This window comes from Phyllostomus discolor, chromosome 9 (assembly GCF_004126475.2).
Source record: "Phyllostomus discolor isolate MPI-MPIP mPhyDis1 chromosome 9, mPhyDis1.pri.v3, whole genome shotgun sequence".
Classification (NCBI taxonomy): Eukaryota; Metazoa; Chordata; class Mammalia; order Chiroptera; family Phyllostomidae; genus Phyllostomus; species Phyllostomus discolor.
The window spans coordinates 51,048,498-51,073,103 of NC_040911.2; the positions used below are offsets into that span (position 1 = coordinate 51,048,498).

General features: G+C 41.1%; 2 pseudogenes; one reads left to right on the top strand and one right to left on the bottom strand.

Moving 5' to 3' along the window:
• The first annotated feature begins 3,718 nt into the window (after positions 1–3,718).
• LOC114507223 lies at positions 3,719–3,899 on the top strand (annotated as a pseudogene).
• Positions 3,900–7,675: 3,776 nt separating this feature from the next.
• LOC114506024 lies at positions 7,676–13,988 on the bottom strand (annotated as a pseudogene).
• Between the last annotated feature and the right edge of the window lie 10,618 nt (positions 13,989–24,606).

The following is a 24,606-nucleotide window of genomic DNA, read 5'->3' on the forward strand; positions in this document are numbered from 1 at the left end:
AAATGGTCTAGTTGAAATTTTACTCATCCCCATTCTCAGGGAGGTGTGTGTTCATGAGAACATCCAAGTAGTTATAAGGGATAAATAACTTGCATTTTCTTTGCATATTTGAGTGTTAAGTGAGAAATTTATAAATTTTGCAAGAAATTTGAGGTAGCATTTAAAATGCTTTAAAGTATACACCCATTATAGTGATAAAAGTCTATGGATCAATGTGAAAAATGTGTAAGATGTTATATTAAGTTAGCAAAGAATACAAGTTATGTGGTTGATTGTAACCATGTAAAACTATGTGTTTGAATAAAACCTGGAAAAAACATGGGGAAATGAAACCATCTCTGCCACTGTGGTAAACATATGAATGGATTTGAAAAATGTTTCTATTTATGATTCATAAAATAAAAACATTAATAAATTTATTTTATTAATTATTGTATGTTTAAAAATAAATAATTAATAAAATCATATTTTTATTTTTTCCTGAAATATCCTATTGGTTACGTGTGTAAGCCCTGCTGCTTGTGGAATGGGAGTATGCAAGAAGTACATAGTATGAGGTGAGGAGCATGGGGCCCTGTTGGAGCCTGGCTGCCACTGTCTGCCATCTGCCCTACAAAGACTCATGTCCTTCCCACATGCAAAATATGCCCATCTCTTCTCAAGGTGCCTAAAGGTCTCATCTTATTAGAACATTTCAAACAATCCAGAATCTCATATCCTGTCTAAGTGTGGGTGGAGCTACTCAGATCCAGTTCCTCACAATCTGAAGATCTGTGAATTAAAGGGTCAAGTTATTCATCTTTCACACATCTACCATTCAATGGTGAGACAGGCATAGAATAATTACTATAGACTTTCCTGTCCAAAAAGTAGGGAGAAGGGAGCCATACAAGAGTCACTAGTCCATAGCAATTCTAAAATCCATTGGGGTACATTTTAAAAATTACTTCAATTGGACTTAGTCCTAATCATGCCTGAGAACTTGCCTCTTGGTTCTGTCCCCTAACTGTTATTTCTATCCTTGAATTGTCCTTCCTTTCTCATGAAAAGTAGCCTATGTTTGCAACAGAATTTGTTTCCTAGTCTCCCTGTCTGTAGATGTTTGAAGTTCAGAGATTACTTTTCAGTTGAACTCTGTGCCTTTTAGCCCAAGCTGGTTGTGGTTCTGTCAAAATAATTTTCTCATGCCCACAACTCTTTCTCCACCTTAGGCTGCTACTGAGTTAAGCCTTTTTCTACCTTAGGCTGCTACTGAGACTGCTGCAAGGCAACAACTTTAATGTACTTAGAAGTCCCAAACACTTCTGGACTGAACAGTTCTTTGAGGCCATAACAAAGGATTTTGCAGTTGCACCATAGGTTTCATCTTTAGAGCAAGTTTTCTCAAGAGAGCCCTGGATGTGGTCTTTGCCACAAACCTATTTCTTAAGTTAGCATCCTTTGTCACCTGGAGAGCCGGTTGATTTTCACATCCAACAATTTTGGACTCCTTCCTATTTAACAGTCTTTCCTTTAGTTTATCTCTGCCCTCTTGCATTTTAGTATGAGCAGTAAGAAAAAAAAGTACACCTTCAAAATTGTAGCCGTGTTACTCATTTCATTAGATATTTTATATTTTTCACATCCTGCAGATCAGTATTGATAAAATTTTGCCACTACATAACCTCTAGTTTACAATAATTTTCTCTTGTTTCCTTTAAGCCCTCAACAGCCCTTCTCAAATGTCACAAAGCTTTTGTGAACAGTTCCTTCAAAGTCCTCTAGCCTTTCATTAACACTCCTTCCAATCCATTAGCGAGCAGGGATCAGCCCAGAGCAGGTCTACCTCAGACCAGCCTGTAGTGTGTGGGTTCTTGACTTTGTGTAGGAAAGACTTCACAACATCAATCCACGTGATTCTGAGAGTACATTTATTAAAGCTGGGGACAGTGAGACAAAGGAAGGACTTAGGGTAGAAGAGGTAACAGGAAAGAGTCTGGACGGTGTTCTGCTTTGGCCCATTAGAAACATTACAGGAAAGGAGTGAGACAAGGTGGGGCTGTTGTCAGCTCACTGGAAAGTCAGAGAAAGGGGCCTTGGAGCCAGGATCAGTTGGTAAGCCTGGGTTGAGCTGCCATAGACCACTGATCCTCTGGTTGCAAGTGTCCTAGGGATCCTTAGAGTTTAGGAGGAAGTAAAAAGTTCATTCCTTGGAATGGTCATGGGGCATGCTCCTGAGCAAGCCCACCTTGATATCCTTTTTTTTTTTTTTTTTGGAGGTTTTATTTTTCTTATATGGATGAGAATCTTAAGGGAGGGTTTTATTAGAATATCCATTAGCTTTCCAGGTACATTTTTAATATGCTGATGTATCAAAATGAGCATAGGAGGGGGGCGGCCAGAATCATTTCTTGATCTGTATTACTGTTCTACTTTTATCTTGGGTTTGTTTGGCTTTTAATGGAGTTTTTGTTATTTCTTTCCCTGACATCATCTGTCCTTGGGTTTAGCTGACACAAAGGTCATTAATTGGGTCTCTATTCTAATTTCCTAGACCATGGTGATTTAAGCTATTATGTAGTCTCTGGTTTAGGGAGGAGAGGTATAAACCATTGGCACTCAAGTATTTTGGTTAGAAAAGAGAAGGTCCTGTGATTCATCAGCTGGCTGTAAGTTGCTGAAACTATTTGGCCTTGTTTAATTATCTGGTTTGTTTCCCCATTTCACTTGCCTGGGAATTTTCCTAGCTTCTTACTATCCTGTCCCACTTCCAGCTTCTACCCATGGCCAAATCCACAGTTTCTCCCACATAGTAGTGTTGAGGGAAGAGACCTGGTTCTTCTTGCTGATGCATGTAAAGAATTACAGATCAGCAAATCTATTAGCATGTGATCAGTTTATTAGTAACCCATTCCCATGGAAGAAAATGGGACTGGGTAGAGTGGGGGTGAAAGGCAAAGTTTCAAGGCAAAGCAGGGTGGCAAAAGTAAGCATCTGAAGACCAAGGTGGCAAACTCTGGGTGGCCAAAGGCCTGGTGGCCCAAGAGCCAAGAGCGCCAAGAGTGCCCTGACCCCCGAGAAAGAGTCCTTTCTTCTGAGGACTTATATATTTGGTGAGATAGGATGGAAAAATTACATCTTGATTAATGGGTAAATGTGGTGCCAGCTTTCTTGGGGGAATGTGACAACCCAAACTTAGGTATGTGTGGGGGTCTGTTAGCCTGAATCCTTATCTTGCTCCAGACTCCATTTGTTCATCTTGTTGTAAAACAAATATATGACAGGAAGCAGTTAATTAAAGTTGGGGCACTTTCCAAAGTTATTTATGGGCTCTTTTTATAAGTATTAGGGACTCCCTTGTAAAACAGATAGTGACCAGAAGTAGACAATTAACCAAAGTTGTTTTATGGGCTTCTTTGGGCACTGGGGACCCTCTCCTTCATTCCAGGCCCTGGGGTGAAAGCACAGTTTCAAGGCTTTCTTTCCTGGACAGTGGAAATGCTATGTAGAATTTCAAGGACTTCCCTTCTTTTTTGCTAACACAGTGTTTCCTGTGATATTGGAACACCTGGCAATATTATCAGACCAGGCTCAGGACTACTGAGTTAGCATGTGAGACATGTCTCCTTCCTCCTCTCTGGCTCAGTTTGCTATTTATTCTACCTAAATGGTAAAAGGCAACCAGGATGCTAGACACTGGTCAGTAACAGCAGTGCAGTTTCAGAGTTCTTCCTATTCCAGCTTTGCGCAGTGGCAGTATCGTAGCCAATGAGGTTTATCCGAGGCGCGATTATTGCTAATTGAAAACTTTTCCCAGAGTTCTTCCTATTCCATCTACTGCCTCGGTAGCATCCCACTTCCCAGTCGATTACATCTCACTTTAAGCTGCCTGAAATAAAATTTTTTATCCTTAAATGAGATTTCCTCATTTTCTTTTTTTAAAAAGATTTTATTTATTTATTTTAAACAGAGGGGAAAGAAGGGAGAAAGAGAGGGAGAGAAATAATATGTGGCTGCCTCTTGAACACCCCCCACTGGGTACCTGGACTGCAACTCAGGCATGTGCCCTGACTGGGAATCAAACCAGTCACCCTTTGGTTCACAGGCAGGTGCTCAATCCACTGAGCCACACTAGCCTAGGATAAGTTTAATTTTTTTGTTTGATGGATGTAAAATGATAATCTTAGATTGTCTTTAATTTTCATTTTTTAATTAATACTGAGGATTATTATCTTTTGTATTTTTGGCTTTGGTCACTCTGGTTTCTTGTTTTTTGAATGTCAGTTCATGCATTTTGTCTATTTTTAATATTTAATTGCTTCTTTCACCTGACTCTTCACCCCTGCCCCCCTCCACTGTATGTTTTATTGGCTCAGATAACTGACATTCAAATTCAGTGGCTCAGTGATATCTCTAATAACATCAAGGCTTGGTCTGGTCTGTCCTGTTTGCCTGCTGTACAGTGTTCACTGTCCTCAAAGAGGCCTCCCACCAGATGCCTAAGTGGTTGCAACAGTTTCCAGCCTTAATCCCTATACCACACCTCCAAAAGCAGCAGAAAATCATTTATCATAGATATGTCAGAGTGCGGCTCTTTGAGGCCAGAGATTATTGCTTATCTGGTCAAAAATGTGTTTCTTGTACTTAAACACCCTGGCACAATGTGGGCATCCAAGAGACATATATTGACAAAATGAGCATTTTATTTCATTTTATTGCCTAAGTGTTTGGATAGAATTTCCAGCAAAGTGTTTTGTAGAACTGGTAAGAGTTGTCTTTTAAATCAAATAGGAGAAAAAAGAGTTACATACAAAAACTACATTAATACTATTTTTAATATTGTATTTACCTTTACTGGTGCTTTTTATTTTTTCACATGAATTTGTGTTACTGTCTAATGTTCTTTCATTTCAGCCTGAAATATTTTCTTTAGTATTTCTTGTTGGGAAGGTTTGCTAATGATGAACAATTCTTCCAGTTTTTGTTTATAAGAAAATGTTTTATATTCTTCTTTAGTTTTGAATGCAAGACTTGCTGAATATAGAATTTTTGGTTGACAGTTTTTTTCCCTCTCACAACTTTAAAAGTCTTCCCCTTTATTCTGCTCTCTATTGTTTCTGGGGAGCAATCAACTGCTAATTTCACTGAGGAACCTTTATTTGTGATGAGTTACTTCTCACTTGCTACTTTTAAGATTCTGTCTTTGTTTTTGGCTTTTAAAAGATTATGATGTGTCTAGGCATTGATCTCTTTGAATTTGTTTTATTAAGTATTTGTTGAACATCTTGATTGTGTGAATTAATGTTTCTCATAAAATTTGGCAACATTTTGGCTACTTCTTCAGATATTTTTTCCCTCCTAAGATGTTAAGTGTGTGTATGTTGGTATGCTTGATGTTGTTCTACACATCTTTGCAGGCTTTTTTGTTCCCTTTTCTGGAGTGTGTGTATACTTTTTTCTTCTTGTTCCTCAGGCTGGATAATCTCAATTGACTTATATTTAAGTTCACTAACGCATTTTCTGCCTGCTAAAGTCTTCTGTTGATTTTTTTCTGGTAAATTTTTATTTTTTTCACCTCCAGAATTTCTATTTGGTTTCCTTTTCACAATTTTTTTCTTTATTTATATTGTCTATTTGGTGACAGATCATCTCATACTTTCATTTAGTTCTTTAAACATCATTTCCTTTAGTTCATAGTTCCTTGAACATATTTAAAATAGCTGATTTAAAATCTTTGTCTGCTAAGTTCAACATTTGGACTGCCTCAGGGACAGTTTCTATTGATTGTCTTTTTTTTCTTTTTATGAGCAACACTTTCTTGTTTCTTTGATTTTTTGTGGAAACCTGAACATTTATAATAATGAAGCAACTTTGGAAATCAGATTTTCCTTCCCTCTTCAGTTTGTTTTTGTTGCTTGTTGCAGTAATAGTCTTGCTTTCTTTTTTTCTTCTTAAAAATATTTGTTTATTTTTCTTTCTGTTTTACTGAGATATAATTGACAGTCTTGGTTTCTTAAAAAATGATTTTTCTAATCTAATTCTCTAAAGTCTAGCTCTTTGTTGTATGTGAAGTCTCTATTGCTTTAAGACCTCTACTAGGTTAGTTTAGTGGTCAGCTAATGATTGGACAAGTATATTCTTAAATTCTTGGAATCAATAAATCTTCTAATTTACTCTTAGGTTCTGTGTGTTTGTTGGGATATGCCTTCAGCATTAAGCCAGAAAATTCACACCTATACCTTAATCTCATTATCTGCTTGCACACAGCCTCATGCTCAGCCAAAGATGACTAGAACCATCTTAAGTCTTAGCTGAGGATGCACACAGCCTTATGTGTATACATCTCTCACCCCACCAGTGGTTACCAGGGGCTGAGAGAGGGGGAAATATAGGGAAATGTTTCACGTGGCATGGAAATGTAGCTCAGTTTCCACAAAACCAGTGGGGAGTGAGTTGGCACACAGGACCATGTCCACAGAGAGGTTTTCCCATGGGGAATCAGGCCTGCATTGTACCTAGACTGCTATGAGACTTGCTTTTGCTAAAACTCCCTCACCCTGAATTGACACAGCAAGTTCTTACTGTAACTTTTTAAGATCTGTGCTAAACCTCCCTGTAACCAGTTCAACCACTTTTCCCCTTGGTCTGCAACATCCTTCTCTTTGAAGTGATTAGCAACATTCTTTCCTTTGTTATCTGTAAAAGGTAATCACCTGCAGTGAACCTATACATAGTAAATGAGATCTACCCTCCATGTAATGTACCCAGAGAAGAAATAATAGCCTGTCCAGGCAGGGGCTAGGGCTCTCTCTCTCTCTCTCTCTCTCTCTCTCTCTCTCTCTGAGAGAGTGGCCATGCCCTCCCTTTTTCTCCACAGGCCAGGATCTGCATCAGGGAAATGGTGAGTTATTGCTTAATTGAGACACAGTGTCAGTTGAGAAGATGAAAAAGGTCAGAAGTCAGATGGTGGTAATGGCACATGGTTTTCTATATTTCCAGAAACATGTCAGAGCTCTTTAATGTTCCAATGGGCATCTCACCTCTTCTTTTTTCCTTTCAACTTTTTGGTTTATATATTTTTTCCTAAGTTATACATTGTTGCAGGCAACTGTGATGTTAAAACAACTGTAAATGTTCTCAGTAAATTCAGCTTGGGAAGAAGACTTCAGTACTGAACAAGTATTGATTTAGGTCAAGTGAATCTTTCTTGCAGTGTCTATCAAGGAACCACTAGACAAGGTAAATAATCAAAATTCTTTGGGAATGAGGCTTTGAAATAGCTCCAGCTCCATTTTGCTACCTCTACGACTAGGAAGCTGGGTTTTTGAAAATAAGAAATATGTATATATAATATAATTTATATATATATGAATATATATATATATATATATATATATAGTCAATAAAAGTCTGAAAGACCATGATTGGTAGTCAGTCGCTGTACTTATTGCAAAATGAGGTGGTTGAGATTTTACCAGAGTTAAGATTAATTCAGTTTGGCTCTTGGTGTCTATACCTCATATTTAGACTCTTCAAGAACATTATAGAAACAGCTGTTTCTATAATGAACTCCACTTTCTATATGATGGCTTTCAACCAGCCCTGTCCTGTGGTCCTGAATGTCACACTGGCCGGGATCATGGGACTTTCAGCTTTGTCTTGTAACTGATCTTCAAGAAAGAACCTAGGACATTTCTTACAGGTTGGTCTCATCCTCAGCAGGGTTGTTTATGTTCTTTAAACTTTCCTCAGCAGCTTTTCCAGGTCTTTGAAGGCTCTCTGTTCTTCCTCCAGAGATTTCTTCTTGTTATGTTGTCTTAATTCTTAAATTTTATCATTCAATGCATAGATAGTATCAACAAGGCTCCTTTCTTCTATCACTATCTGATAATTGCTTTTAGTTTATTTCATTATAATTTTTCCTTTTTCTGGAAGCAGAATTGGCAGATTGTTTACATGAACTTAAAATGAGTGTCTGCTGTTTTTTGGTGCTTTTGCAATAAACTTTGATGACTCAGAATCTGCACATCTTCTTCCAAAGCAGCTGTACTTTTCCTTAGCACAAATTCTTTGTTGAGGGTGTCTGCTTAGGTTTATGCGTATGTAGAAGCTTTGTCATGGTCTTGGGACTCTTACTAAGATCCTTGTAGTAGAAAGCAGCCAAAGGCTAGAGGGGAGGTGCAGGTAGGCCACAGCCAGCACAGGCTCCATAGCTTGGAGTCTTTGAAGGCTCGAAGGCCCCCATTTAACAGTGGTATGTAGAGTGCCATGATGAGAGGGGAGGGGCAGCATGTAGTAGGAAGGCGTCAACAGCACTGATTTGTTGTCTGTATGCTTCCTGGATGGGGTACTTGAATGGGAGGGGAAGGTATGAGATGGCACAGAATGAGGCTTAATGAAGGTGTTTTTAGTGATGGATGTGACTTTCATTTGTTTCTGTAGATGGTCCAGCCATTCATGGAGATCTTGCTTGGTTGTTGCATGACACTTAATATCCACTCAGTCATGTCCCCTGATATTTCAAATGTACTTCTATATGTTTCACTGTCCTTAAGCTTTATAATTATCATTCCTGTCATTGGTAAATTTCCCTGAGAGTTAAAACCACTTAGAAGACAACATTTGCAAAATATTTGAGAAGAGTAGAGGATAACTTTTATTCTTTTCCTCACTTCTGGTACACTGAATCATGACCAGGGACATGTAAATGATGTTGCTCAGGGTCTTAGTGGCATTTCCCTCTCAGGTCCAGATGGCTTCTGTCAGGATTTGCAACTCCAGCTCTTTCCTTTCCCATATATTTGAAACTGGGCTAAAAGGTTTTTGAAGACAGTCATAGATTTTTTATAATATCCTGTCTATCTAAATGAAAATTTATGTGTCTCTCAAGTCCTTGAGCAGTGTAAGGTACTTACCCAGGCACATGAATGCTTTGCTAAGGCCAGTGGTCAACATGAGAATGCCCAGACTGTTGGCACCTTTCACTTTCATGAAATCTCCCAACTTCTTACTGTGCTCCATGAGAACATCAACTACAGATGGGTGATTGGCACAATACATGAAGTACAAGGATTTCATTTGTGGTGTCAGATTTAAAAAAAAAAAAAAAAAACAGCCTCCAACTCTGCTGAGCTTCAGGCAACTTGGTGTATTCTTCTAAAGACTATACAAGCATTCTATGGAAAGAACATATATTTTTTCTGGATTAACTGTTAAATATGAAGTGTTTGCAAACTTTTCACTGGTCTGCAATGGCCATAGATAGATTAAAAGAACAGACTGAAATTCTTTAGAATATTCATTTTCTGTTTCCAGAATATTCTGTAGCACCACTTTATACTAGCTTTTATTATTGGCAGTCATATCATATTCTTTGGGAGGGCTCTTCAGTGTTCCAAATTTGGGACACAGGGGCTTATTACTGGAGTGATCTCTTGAAGTAGTTGCTGGGGTACCAGCAAGTGCTGCATTGTGTGTGCCTCCTACCAGCTGCCTCAGGATGATGTCTACTTTTGGAATGGAAAGCTCATCTTCACTTGTCTGCTGGAAATTAAATTTTGCTTTTACTACCAGTTGATTGTTGCTATTTTTTTTAAAGATTTTATTTATTTATATTTATTTTTAGAGAGGGAAGGGAGGGAGATAGAGAGAGAGGGAGAGAGAGAAACATCAATGTGTGGTTGCTGGGGGTTATGGCCTGCAACCCAGGAATGTACCCTGGCTGGGAATCGAACCTGGGACACTTTGGTTCCCAGCCCGCACTCAATCCACTGAGCTATGCCAGCCAGGGCTTGATTGTTGCTATTATCAGTCATGTTCAAACTTCAGTACTGACCCTGCAACACTTTTGAAGTCTGACTGTGTGAAGGCTGGAATCCCAGAGAATCAAAAGACTATATCCTATGAGGTGAGGGCAGGGCACACAGAGTCACTTCTTATTTGTATCTACTGTTATTTTATTTAGAGTCATTAAGGAACTGATAACTTTTGTTAAAAATTATTCCCTGACACAAATTATTTGCATCAAATTGCCCCTATGAATGAAGAGGCCTGGCAGACTCTCAGGAACTGAGGATGTTGCTTGGCACTCCCTCTCAGCTTGGAGCTCTCAGCAGACCTGCAACACAGAGCACAGATGCTGAGCAAAGCTGGAAGGTGCAGATGCACCCCCAGGTAAACCACAGTGGGTGGACCTTGTGGTCTATTTCATCCCTGGCTGCCCCTGGCCACTGGCAGTGCTCAGCCACTGGCTCTGGGCTGTTATTTTTCAATAACAGCTTCAGAGTGGGGAATAAGACTAAAGCAAGTTAAAGCACCATAAAACTTGCCTTTCTTGCCAACATTCAGTTGTTTCTTCTCCTTTTTTAAAAGAAAATTTTATTTGGCTAAGGCACTCTGGATTGCTCCATACCTTGATTAATTTCCAGAGTTGCAAAAAAGTTGATTCTGATAGTTATTGATTTTATGCAATTTTTAGGAGTCTTTCACTCTGCCAATTTCACTACCACTTATCTATTTTTTCATCATTTTCTAATAAGTTTTCCATTTCTCCCAAGTTGTAGTTTTTTTTGGCATGAATTTGTTTATAATATTGTTTTATCATGCTTTCAGTATTGTGGAATCTACATTGATATTACTTGTCTTAATTTTCATCTTCTCTACTCTTTCTGATCAATGTGACTAAACTATTATCAATTTTATTGACATTCTTAAAAGAAAGAGCTTTTAGTTCCATTGATTTTTCTCCACTTGATACGAGTAGGCAGCCTGTCCAGACCACTAAGAGTTGGCTGAGGTCAGGGAACAGGAGGGGCCACTGGAGTAGATAGAGCTAGGCCATGGGAATGGGACCTAGCAGCTGCCTGCGCACTGAACCATGCCCCTCACTCCTCAGGAACAGTGGTTGGAGGTTCAAGGACTGAGGGCATACAGCCAAAGAGTGCTTTCAAGAGCTGCCCAGGGCCATGGCAAGGAAATTGAGTTTTGTAGTACTCCAGAGGCTGCAAGGCCACATTGCTTGTGTAACTGAATAGTTGCCTTTCAGAAGCTCTGCCCTGGGTATGGAGGTCTGTCTCCTGGCTGCAGATACCCTGCCCCTCCTGCTGTGGCCATCCTCAGAGCTGCATGAGATAACATGTGGGGTTTCCAGGGTCCCTTTATTTAGGTCTTTGGTTCAGTCACTCTCTTCCAGTGGACCCTGAGTATGTGCAACTGGCTGCATGCAACTTGCTGCATTTGGGGACTAGGATGTGGGAGGTGTGAAGTCGATAGATTGGCACAAGAGTCTCCCTAATTGGCCGAGATGGTGACAGGGGACAGGGTCTTACACTGAGCATGTGCAAGGTTAGCAAGATAATTGGATAGAGGAAGAAGCCCTACTACTTGCTTCTGGTACCAGCCTGGGGGTGGGACCAGGGGAAGGCAGGCACATGCACAATAGAGGTCAGAATGGTGGCAGGGGAGGTGCTGGTCTAAAGAGGCCTTACAGTCTAGCCTGGGGAAAGAAGAGTTTGGTTGGGCTCACAAAAAGCACATGAAAGTTTGGGTACTTAGTCATTCTAAGAAACCACCTGGCCTGCCCTATACCCAAAACAAATATAACCTGAGGGGAACAAAGAAACTCTCTCTTGCTTAATACTCCTCAGGACCTGCACTCAGACAGTGCACTGGCCCGTCCTCTCCATGTGCCACTTAGTCTTAGCAATCATGTGGCCCAAGGCCTCCAGGAAAGAGTCTCTCTCTTTCTTTGACTGACGTGGTGGATCATTTGCTGGTGAGTTTGCATGCTCTCTCACCAGGGAGCATGTGACCCTGTGGCCCTAGCAACCACATGGCCATGGCCACATCTGCTCCACACATAGCCTGCAGGAAGGATTCTGAAGCTGGATAACCACTAGAAAGAAGCTAAGCTACCTGGATGACTGCTTAGCAGCCGCCTGTGGGCTCTGAAGGACAGTACTTTGAAATGGAGCAGGAACTCTGGGAATTGACTTTTGTTTTGGCCTGATGATAACATGATGACAGGTTTTGCAGAGGAGATGAACTTTGAGGTGGGGAGTCCCCCATTGTCCCAGATCATTTAGCACCCAAATAAAAACCTCTTACCATATCTATTTTGATTTTTTTCTTGACTGATGGATTAATTAGAAGTTTGTTTTTTAGATTTTAAATACTTGGATATTTTCCAGAGATCTTTTATTTCTTTCTAATTTGTGGTCAGGGAATACATTTTGTATTGCTCTGTAACCCACCCCACCCTTCTTTTAACATTGTTTCTGTAAATAATGATTTCTAAATTCACATGCAGCTACTGATAAGCAATCTGTTTGCTTAAAGCAGGGGTGTCCAACCTATAGCCCAGATGGCTATGAAAGTGGTCCAACATAAAATTGTATATTTACTTTAAACATTATGAGATATTTTTGTGATTACATGTCACAATGTCATGTAAAATAAATAACCATATGCTCTCACTGTTTGTATGCATGCAAGGCTTCAGTTTTACAGTGGCATGTGGCTGCCAGTGTGTTATCTTCCAAGCACAGACAGTAGAATTGACACCACCACATGTTACATGTGCTCGTGGTGACTTAGGCAGTGATTACCAATAATATCTCAACCCACCATTGTAACATTAGGCACTTAATGTTATTTAGAAGTCAGGTAAGCATTTTTATTTCATCACTAAAAATACTTCCACACCTCAGCAACACGTCACAAATCACGTACCACTCTTTACAATCCACCCTCTGCCTTGCCCTACATTGGTGGCTCAGAGGACTGTGGAAAGGCCCAATTCTTACTTTCCATTTTCCTGTCAATTAATTTTCATAATAGAAGTAAATAAAGTTCTTTATCTATTATTATTTTTAAACCTAAATTATTTTGCCAAAGAAGGGAGGGAAGGAATAAAAAATAGAGATCTTACATTCCAAAAATGTTTCCTGGTAGAGAACAGCATGAGGTGGGTATACAGAGCTCTGTTACAAGGTAAGACCTGGGGAAGGTCTTAGGAGAGTTAACCCCATGGCCAATGCTTCCCAGGAGGGCATTCCTAGTCTCCAGCTCACCTGGGGAAAGTCCAAGGCACAGTCTAACTTGGTCGCACCAGCTCCCTCTCTCCCTGGTGGCCTGGTGGCTTATCTGGACTTTGCTCTGTGGCCTTCTTCACTCTCTGCTTGTCCATCCATACTCCAAGTTCCTAATCTCTTACCCATGGTGGCCACTTCCAGATGGACTTGTGTGCTCTCCCTGCCTTGCTTTCCTTCACCTCATGTGTACAGTGAGTGGCTTATGGTTCGGTGTAGGTTATTAGATAAGGGGAGCACAGATCTAGGTGTGGGGAAGGGTGGGCTGGGAGGACTTCTTTAGGGGGCCAAACAAATGTACATGAAACAGCAGAAGAGAAACAAAACATGAACAAGAAAACCTGGCCACAGGCAAGCTCAAGTCACAGCTGCTGAGAGGTGCTCCAGAATCTGTTGTTAAACACAACAATCTCATTCTCAGCCATCTTTCTGCATTCCTGTCTGGTTTAGGGCTTTGCTACTATAGACTGATACAAGGCTAGAACCTCTCTCCTCTCTCCATGGTTGTATTTTCCCTTTGCCCAAGGGTGTCTCTTAGTTTAATAATTCAGGAAGCTGGCTTATGAGAAGGGATCAATATTAGCACGAGAAGTGCTATTTGTGTTACTTACTCTGCAGCAAATGGCCTGGAAGGCACTGTCCCACTCCTAGTTAGGACTGTGAGCATCTGGGCTCTAAGGATCCATTCTCACGCTCCTTGTGATGAACGCCAGGCCCACAGGGAACTCCTCCAGGATGGAAGATTATTGAGGCTGGGGGCAAAATGGACTTCCTGGTGCACATTTAAATGTCAAAATTGCATGCCAGGAGGGCAAATTTATACCTAACCTGAGACCCCTGCTTGCGAGCTGCTCTGGCTTTTGGCAGGGAACCACTGTAGCTGTACAGGGAACATGCAGAGGGGGCCACATCTGGGGTCATCTTGCATTCCTTAAGAATTTTATCTTTGTGTTTTTTAAGCAGTCTGTTGGGACAAAGGAGGGTGTGCCAGGGGCTTAGAGCCTTGGCTCCTGTGGGCCCACCTCCTCCCCAACTCAGCAGATCAGGTTCTTGGCAACCATTCCCCAGGCTGCCCTCCAACTTGCTTCTGCCCTCTGCCCCAGTGACCTGGGTGTGGGGAGGATCAGCATCAGGTACTCAGCCTTGTGCCACATTGGACTGCAGGGATGGAGCCCCCATAAGGGTCTGCTGCCAAAAGACCAACATTGAATAGCAAATGTAAACACTATGAGCGGCAGATACAGAGGAGAGGAACCAGGCTTTTGTCTGATTTTTAAACAAAAACCCCTGCATTTTTTTTGTACTAACTCCCAGAATGATGTAGCCAGTCCTAGCTGGAGAGCACTTCCAAACTCTGGGCTCAGTGCTGGCAGGAGCTGGGTAGGAGTCCGAAGGACTGGGATGGGATCTCGGGCAGCTGTGGGGAAGCTGTGGCCTAGGACACAGAACTTGACCTAAGCGGTTTGTGTGGAGGTAGACGTAGGACAGTCAAGCATATGAATAGGAAACATTCTGGGACTGAGGTAGCTGTTGAAATGTCAGAAAACCCAATTCAGTTACAAAACCACCCTCAAATCCAGGAATGTGTCAAAACATGGGTTGCTAATTCTACTATGTCCTAAACATCACAGTTTAATTGTAAGTTCACTTAATATGAGTTTAACACCCTGCTCAGTGACACTTATAAAACATCCTTAATTTTTAAAAATCAACTTCAGTCTTGACTGGGTAGCTCAGATACTTGGATCATCATCCATACACTGAAAGGTTGTGAGTTCAATCCCTGGTCAGGACACATAACTAGGTGGCAGGTTTGATTCCCAGTAGGGGCACGTATGGGAGGCAACCTATCCATGTTTCTCTTTTGCCTTTCCCCTCTCCTCAAAATCGGTAAAAACCTTAAGCTCAGGCAATGGTTAAAAAAATTACACTTAATCAAATCCAAGGTAGCCTTTGTCTAAACCAGTTGTAAGAAGGAGAGGCAGCAGGAGAGGTGAAAACATGACTTAACTTTGACCAGAAATCTGAAAGGGGAATGCTTACAAGCTGCCTATGCAATAAGCTACTGCCATGTTGACTGTCCTCACTGTCAAGGTCTTCAGTGCAAAGAATGTAAGCTGTAGAGTGCTCTACTTCCTGGACTGGGAAGGCCAGATTCCACAAAGGGCTTCAGAAGTGCTTTAAGTGAAAAGGAAAGTCAAGTTTTCTGTGCACAAGGTCTGTTATTGAACAGGGCAGTTCAGATCAACTTGGCTTCAGGTTCTTCTCCCCCAATCACCATTCCTCCAATCTATCACCCCTGTGAATCACAGCCAAATCACATCTTAGCTTCAGCAATAAAACAGCTTTATCATTTAACTCTGATATTGAGAAATCTTGGAATCCAGGAATTACCCAAGATACCCTTGCTGGGCCCTGGGAGGTAGGTGGCGGAATGCATTTCTATGCACTCACTTAGATCTCAGAGCATGTCCTTAAAGCCTGAATGTGCCCTGGCCTAATGTCTAGTAGGGCACTTTCAGTCCCTCTAAATCAGGCAAGGAGGTCAGGGGAAACAAAGCATTCTCTAAGTTAAAGAACATTTCCACAACCGTAGTAACATTACATCTGTTTGGTTTGAAACGTGTTGAATGAATATTGGTCAACAGAAATTAATCGTAACAAAGAGCATGAATAGAGACCAGCTCATTTTAATAACAACAGGACAACATTTGTTGAGTGTTTTTGTTCAAGTATTTCATATTTATTCAGTGCTCCCTAGGTGCCAAGCACTGCTCTGGGAGATTCACTGGTGAGGACCAAGGTCCTCCTCTCATGGAGGTCACATTTTAATTTAATGCGGTTCACATTTTATGCACACTTAAGAAGTCTGAGCCAGGTCTCAAAGGTTTTTGACAACTGATTGTTCACAATTCTACTTAAAAATTCATTATAAGCTCAAATTCCAAGTTGAGCCTATTGAAGTTATTGTTCTTTTCAAATAAATGACAGAAAACCAAGAAACCAGTTAAGCAACATCTCCCATTAGGTATGTTAGCACTGAAAACATTCAGAGTGAATTAACTCCTCTAGGTTTGCTTACTCACCAGAAAATGGGGATACCAAAGAACACCCATCAGAGCTAAACATGATGATACACGTGAGATCACTGTGCACATCTGTAACAGGGCAACAGTGACTACTTTAGGACCAAACTTACCTTCTATTAAAATCCTGCAATGAATATTAGGAAATTACCAAAAAATAACATAATTGACCATCAGTGCTTTAAAGCCTATGCAGATTTGGCAGTCACAAGGGTGGCAGAGTCTCCTCTCCTTCTAGGCCAATGGGAGACTGAAGGTTCCAGCCTCTTTGAGAGGAGGTGAGTAGAAGTCATGTGTCACTTTTGGGATGGACTGCTTATTGCTGGCAGGATACTCCAGAGTTCCTGTCCTGCCCTAAGTGTGGGAGACACAGAGCAGAGCCCTCCACTGACCTGTGATGCACATGGAGCAGGAATAAAGATAAACCTGTTGTTTTAAACCACTGAGGTTCTGGACTTGCCTGTTACTATAACACAATCCAGCCCTTCCTGACTGACTCACTTTTTAGGAAGTCATGCCCTTCCTATAATCCAGATCACATTATCTGTAGCAGTTCGTTCATTAAGTTTATAAAAAAAATCTAATGAATTATGACTTTATCAATATAAGGATATTGAATCATGGCCTAGAATCCATGAGATATGAAAAAATTCAGAAACCAAATACATGAAATCAAGTAGGAAAAGAAATGATCTTCAAACTAGTAAGAGGTGCAGAATTACATCTATCCAAATCAGGCTAACAAATGTTGAAAGAGGTTATTTTTAAAAAGCCCTCAAAAACTGCATAGGATAAAGTTTTAAAAATGCCCAGAGGGTGTGTGGTCCAGTGTTGTGAATCTGAAGCCTGAGCTGTAAGGTACCGGCTCGCTGCCCTCCACCCACACAGTACAGGAACCAAAGAACAGGTGCAGCTTGTTCCTTTGTGGCAGGTGAAGAATCTTCCCATGACTACTGAATAGTTAGCAGACAAGGTCTTCATCTTAGTCTCCGAAATCTAACTGTACTATAGTCCCGAAAGTACTTCCGGTCTATCCAAGATGGCAAATTTATTCCCCTTAATTGGGTAAGTCAGGTGGCTTATCCTGGTTAGATGTAGAAATAAGTATTTCATACTGACAGTCAACACCATGGTGATCACACTCTGTTCAGCTAGAAATAAGTTTTGTAATTAATATGATAATCTGATATGTTTGTATTTAAGGTTCTTCAAATATTCAACATAATCTGACATATTAACCTTATGATTTTCATTTTAAATATTTAATTGAGATTAATTTGAGAATTTAAGTTCACAAACAGTACTTGAAAATTTGGAAACTTGAATTACTACACATAGAAGTTTAATTTATTAACTTTACAAGTTAGTTAAGTGTTTGCAAAGATTTTGAAAGTTTTGGGACTACCCTAACTGGGCCCTTTGAAAGCTTTTACAGAATCAGATATTAAAAAAACAAATTGCAAATGTAATTTAAAATGGTTAAGCCTTAAACTCTAAGGAAATTTAATTAACCTAGTTTATAAGGTGAAGCTAATTATTTAGGGAAATTTTATTTAGTGTCTTTGAAGGTTACTTTAAAACCCTATAAGTTCCTCTTGTGCACAAAGTTCATTTGGCCATTAATTTTTTTAAAAAAAAACAGCCTCAAATAGAAGAGGTTTGCTTCTCCTTTTTTGATATTACTTGCTTTTGTCCTTTTTTCTTTTAAGACATTTTTAATATCCTTAAATTTAACATCAAATTAAAGTCAATACTGAGCCTTTTATTGGTGTAGCCTAATAAAACAATGGGAAGGGGTAGAGGGTGATGCATTTCGTTTTTCCTTCCTAGTTGTCTCATCTTAATGCTAACAAAATACCAGGGTGAACACATAGCACACTCATAACACTCCAAAATGTCCTGGAAGAAATGCAAAATTACATTATATCCAAGAACCATTCCTTCCCTTGCATCATTACCTCTACCTGTTCCTCCAACTTCTGTTAAGGCCAGCTATTAAATTATATCAATTCCCATTCTATGTAAAATATGGATGATATTTCATAGCAGGTGCTCAGAGAATATCTGATGAATTATAAGTAAATGCACTAGTAATTAAGATGCTAACTCTGCTTAAACACAGAACAATGCCACTTCACATTAGTTTTCTTAGCCTTCTAATTATGTATTTTTACCTCACTTAACTCAATGAAAGAATTATTTCCTTTGGAAGATGTATTAAGTCATCCATTTCACCAAGTAGCAGATAGTGCAGTGTTTTACTAACTAGATGGTCAGTATCTTAAAAGCCCAAATAGTTTATAGCAACTCTCAAAGGTACTTAACTAACTACCACAGAGTGGAATATACAACTTCAAAGACAAATACTGTTTTTGTCAAATATAGCTGGAATCATATAAATGAGAATGTGTCCTTGGAAAAAAGGAAATAAATAAGCAAAACAAAATGAATAATAAGAAATAATCATATTTATATAGTTTCAGATTTTATTTTCATAATTGTCTTCCCATAGAAGCAATAATCTGCATTTCCACAATAACACATTTAATATTCTACTCATCAAAGAGCTGGAAAAAGTAGGAATAAAGCACAAATACCATACTCTGCATATATATGAATAAATTCAATATATTAAATACATTTTGTAGGCTGACTGTACTTGCAGTATAACAAAACATTGAATGTTGGATTCTGAGCATGTTCATGCAGATTCCACTTCGGTGAAAGTAAGGACAGTGTTTCCTTTTGTAAACACGAGTTCTCCACGCTGGCTATTCTCTGAAAATAATGACTTATATTCATGGAAAAATTAAGTGAATAAATGTGGAACCAGTGCCTTTTACTGGACACCACACAGGATAACCCTGACATCTACAAGTCCGTCTATTAGTTCTCAAATGTGAGTAGGGAGGGTGGCAAGAGGTTGCCGTTGTATATGACTTTCATGTTGTTTAAGACTCACTTGCATTGCTGCTGCAGAATGCACTGAATCACTCCTCATTTTTATTTAATGTGTGAGAAAAGAGTAAAAGTAAAAAAAAAAAATTCCAAGGGTGCATGGTAACATGGTCTATAAACAAATGGTGTAAAATGTCCTGTAAGTGCTGCCAGGTCTGTTTAACCAGATTGCTAATTAACTCAAATGAGCAATAATATCTGGCTCTGGAAGTTTCTCCCTGGATCTAAAGGGTACTAACTACAGCAATGATAGTGTCTTTGAAATATTAATGCCATTAAATACAACTGCCTAAATACAGTTTTAGTAAGAATGTTCAAAGTTAATCTCCAAACAATGATTGAAAATTAGCTGCTACCCACTAATTATGCAAGCAACCTAAGGAATCAAAACATCAAATTTATTAGTGTTTTGAATCAAACCTCCTATAAAAATTTTTATCCTGCTATCCACCCACCCCAAGCACAGAAATGAGGATGTTATCCTGTCTAAGCTCTCCAACAAAACCATCTTTGGCTAAAACCACTTGTGGTAATCTACCTTAGTGTTTTCAGGGAGTCTAGCAAAACTGAGCACACTGAACTTGCAACAAGTGGGACTCTGAGGAGAGGGACAGGGCTCAAACAAACAGGAAACCACTCTAGGCTGCATCTGCCTGCAGAATGCACACTTCTGGTGTTCGGAGCCTCTTCCAAATTAGTAGATTAAGAGATGGATCTAAACCACATAGGATGATAAAGGAATGCTTCAAAATAACCTTTTAGATAATACCCATAAGAATGAAAATATTGGCAGCATAGTACTTTAAATGTAAATACCTCAAAAACAATTCTCTCGTTTCGGCTAAAATTTGGTGGTAAACAGCATTTCCTGTGTCACATAACTGGCCTGTTACAACTCTGAATCAAATTATTTTGGAGGGATAAAAATGTGTATATAAATTGATGGAAGTATTACCTCTTTGTTAGAATGCATAAAAAGGTCCACATTAGTTCACATTTACACAAGAACCATGTGGGTTTAGAGACAGTCACTGTGTGTGTGTGTATCGGTGGGGTTTGGTGGAAGAAATACCTACATTTCACAGAGAACTGAAGACATTTACAGAATCACTTCTATATGCTACCTTCAGAACTTCCAAACTTCAGATGCATCTTTTATTGAGCTAAATAATATTGTAAAAACCAAAATAACTTCCTATCTTAATCTCAGCCCTGAAAAGATTGAATTTAATAATTTAAATGTAGCTAATATTATGGGGAATAATTTTCCTTTTCACAACATAACAAAATAAATGTTTAAAATATTTTGTTTAACTAGTAAGCCTTTAATTTTAGCAGCAATTATCAATTAAAAAGCAAAGAAATTCTCTAACAAAAAAATTATAGGAAAAAGAATATACTTATGGCCCTTTTGTTTGAACAGAGTTTGTCTAGAATTTGGCTAGCGAACTTTAAAATCACCTGTATTAAAATGTGACAGTACTTTTTCTATTAATTCCTTCTGATGTTATTAGAAAGAAAAAAATGCTTCATGAGCAGTGGGTACAAAGGGTGATTTTGGGAAATGATAACTAAAAAAATTAGTGTTTCTTAGCATTTAAGACTGCAATGAAGTGTGGATGCCCTTAGACCAGTTCCAAGTCTATGAATGGCATGTCAGGATTTTGCCCTTTTTTTGGCCCTTGACCCCCTCTCCCTGCCTCTTGCCAGAGTTTTTGCAAAGTAGAAGGCCTTCAATTTAATAATCAAGTGGGTGAAACAAAACTGTTGTATCCAGAGATTCTTCCACAGTTTGAATTTCCCTCCAGAAGACTGTCTGATCTTCCCTGTTGGTTGCCACTTTGCCCACCCAACAGTTCATCACACATGTGTGAACAGGTCTACATTCTCCCAGCTAACATCCTCACCGAGGCTCCTCCACCTATACTCCAGTGAACAGGGATGTGCCAAGTTCAAGGCTACAGTGAACAGCAGCACAAGAGGTGTGTAGTCTGATAGGAAATTGGACAACTCAAGGAATGACTAAAATACAGTCTAGTAAGTACACATAGCAGGCCACAGATACTGTAGGGCAACATGAGAGGAACACTTACCTCTGCTGAGGCCCCCAGGAAATACCTTCTAAATTCAGGAGAGCTTGCATTGAGACAGTAGGCTGTGTGTTATATGGGTGACAATGAGAAGCAAGGGTCACCTTACTCATTGTGGAAAGAGCACAGAGCTACATGAGGGGCAGGATGAGATGAGGTTGGAGCTGTAGCAGGGGCCAAGTCATAAGGGCACACACAGAGGCCTGGATTTTGGACTGAAAGAAATGGGAGCTCCTGATAGACTTATCTCATTTTCTCTGTCTCAGATTGACAGCTCTGTTTACGATCCCCAGGTATAGAAATGAAAAGTGTGTCTTCTTGGATCTGAAGCTATAAGGACCACATTGCTTTTGTTGTTTTGGAAGGTTACACTTGTAACATGGGTTAGAAGTTGGGATGGAGGAACTGGGTATATGGTCACTTGCTAAGAGGATACTGCAATAGCCCACAAAGACAACGATTTGGTCCTAGATTGAACTACAGTAGGTAGAGAGGAGGAGGGACAGAGGACTGTGACAGACAGCAGATGGCCTAAGTGGAGACGCAGGAGAGGGCTCACACAGCATGAACAAATGACCCTGGCAGGCCTGATGTGACTGCCTTTCTAGGGAAAATGTGAACGGTTAAGACAACATGCCTCAGGGTTATTTGCCTGTTTCCTCAAGAGGTAGGTGTGTGACTTAGGAGGCTGAAGGCTCTGCCAGCTGATCCCGGGATCCTACCCAATTGAGAGACCTAATAAGAGGGCCATGCTTCCAGAAGCAGGGCCCTTGAGCTTAAATGGTGAGTGAAGGACTGTCATCCAGCCTACGGGCAATGTATCAACCCTTGTGTCATGCCATGATTGCGCTCCAATGACTGAGCCTGCCATGCACCCAGGATTGGATATGTATTATTCCATTTCACGTCCTTACAAAATAAACCCAACCCCCTTTCTCCCTAGCTGTCCCTTCCCAGCATCCTCATTGGCACAGCTTAGAGATGATAAATAACAGGTCCCCTTTCCAAACACCCTTTGTGAACTCTGTGTGGCATCTTTTGGGCAGAGCATTTGGCAAAATTACCACCTCGGTCCCTGCTCTTAATAACCAGTGGCTGGACTGGGCACAAACTCCCTGCTCTGGTGTATGACCATCCTCTGATTTCCATGATTGCTGTGTATGTATGTGTCTATGTGTCCATGGGTGTGAGTGTGCATGTGTGTGTGTGTGTGTGTGTGTGTGTGTGAGTGTGAGAAGAGAATGCCATTTCCACAGGGTCAGGAGGGAAGGCATGTGTTATCCCAGACCAGTGGCTGGGCTGAAGGTCTTTCTTGGGTGACTCTCCTAGACTCTAACTGCAGCTGACAGTAACTGGATGACAAGTGGAGGGATGGGGTGCGTTGATGCTGGGGGTGGTCTTCACATGGGCACTGCTCAGGAGTCCTGCTATAGTGCAGTTTAGGCTGGGGATGCAGGTCAGGAGGCTCCACAGAGGCAATCTTTAAACCTGTGATTGCAGAATGGATGTGGCCTGATGTTAAGATGCTTTATGACTCCAGCCAGCCAAGAAGGGGGAGCTGGAGGGGCAGTGATCAACCCTCCCAGGGAGAATCTGACCTCAATCATGTGGCAGCTCCTCCATTGTCCCATCATCCCCTCAGGTGGACAGAAAGGCAGGAGCAGCACTGGGCTGTCGGCATCCCTCCCCCACAAGGAGAGCTGAATAGCACCCTGCAGGGTTAATCTGGGCCCACTGTGTGCTGGCTTTGTGTTCCTGGTCGGACTGCACAGGGCAAGGGACCCAGGTCCTGTGCCAGACACAAGACACGAGGATGTGAGGCAGAGGGGACCTGTGCCCAGGGAGATTGGACCCGAGTGTGAGGGTGATGGGGGCCTAAATCCCCATTGGAGGGCTGCCCCCAGGAGTGCCTGGATGCTCAGGTGTCTTTCAGACAGGGCTTTAGGGAGAATTACAGGAAGACACGCCCATGACATTGCTGGAAAGCCCTTTGGCAACCCAGCCCTGAGCCAGCCTCTGCTTCTTCTTGGAAGAATGCTATGTTCCTGGTCTTGTTTCCCTTCCTGCTTGGCCCAGAAAGCTCAGGATGAAAGTCGAAACTCAACACTCTTGAAACCCCATGAGCTACACACGGCATTCCAACCTCTTTCTACCAGGTCTGAGTTCTCTCTGTCTGGATCACTCAGCATTCGAGGTTCTTGTCTCCAGTTTTAGTGCCTGCACCCCTGTGGGCCTCCTCAGACTGGTGTGGAATGGGGTCCAGGGGAACAACACGCTCACCCCTCTGTCCTGCCCCACCAGGGGGTCCCTGTGTGTCCTCATGCATAGGACTCTCAGTGCCCCCAGGGGAAATCCTCTCTCAAGTCCCTCCAGGAGGACACTAGAATGTAAGCACTGGGGTCCATGGGGCTCGCTGGGCTGTTCTTCTCATCCCTGAGTCCCGATCACCTAGAAGAGTCCCCAGGTCAGGGGAGAGGCTCCAGAGGTTGTTACTAAATAAATGGGTATGAACAAGGCAATAGAGCCCACGCACACATTGGATCAAACAGAGTCTGGTGGTCATCCTCCAAGTGCTTTCAGGCCCTTTCTGGGCCTGCTCTGTGCCCGAGGCTGACCCTGGCCTGCACTCCCGTGGCCTTTGGGGTGCTGCATTTGCTCAGCAGTAAGTGGAGGACAGAGGGCGGAGGCAGGGTCCCTTGTTCCCAAGAATGCCCCTCACTGGACCCAGGTGACACCATGGGCCCTCCTTTCTCCAGGCCCCAGAGTGGTCACAGTTTCCTTCTTGCTGGCACCTGGTCCCCTCGCTGGACCCTCCCTTATCTCTGTCATGCTGGGGGATGTCTTTCATCCTAGTGTCTTCTCCTGCCATGTTCATGAGCTGGTGTCAGATGCATCGGCCAGCTCTGCTTCTGTGTGTGTGTGTGTGTGTGTGTGTGTGTGTGTGTGTGAGAGAGAGAGAGAGAGAGAGAGAGAGAGAGATTCAGGGATCATCTCTCTGTGCATAAATGACAGCCATACCACTTTGTCTTTCTAAGGACTTATTTATTAAAAATACTTATTCATGTTTGCAACAGTATTTTTACATTTTCTTCAGGTTCAAAACTGCTATAAGGACCTTCTGTCTTCGTGGTGTGTGTGTGAGTGTGTGATGGACAGGAGAGCAAGTGCATGTGTGAGAGAGCAAGACCGTGTGCATGTGTGTGTGTTTTCCACCAAGAGAAACCTCTTTTATTCTGACTGCATAAAATTTAGAAATGCTAAACATTAAGCAGTACCTTAGACAAAGAAACAATAAGAATAAACCATAAAGGAAGAAGAATTTTAAGATTTCTGATCTCAATTTAGAACTAAACTATCCTACAGTTTTTTTGACTAAACTATGAATTTAGAACTAAATTAATAAAA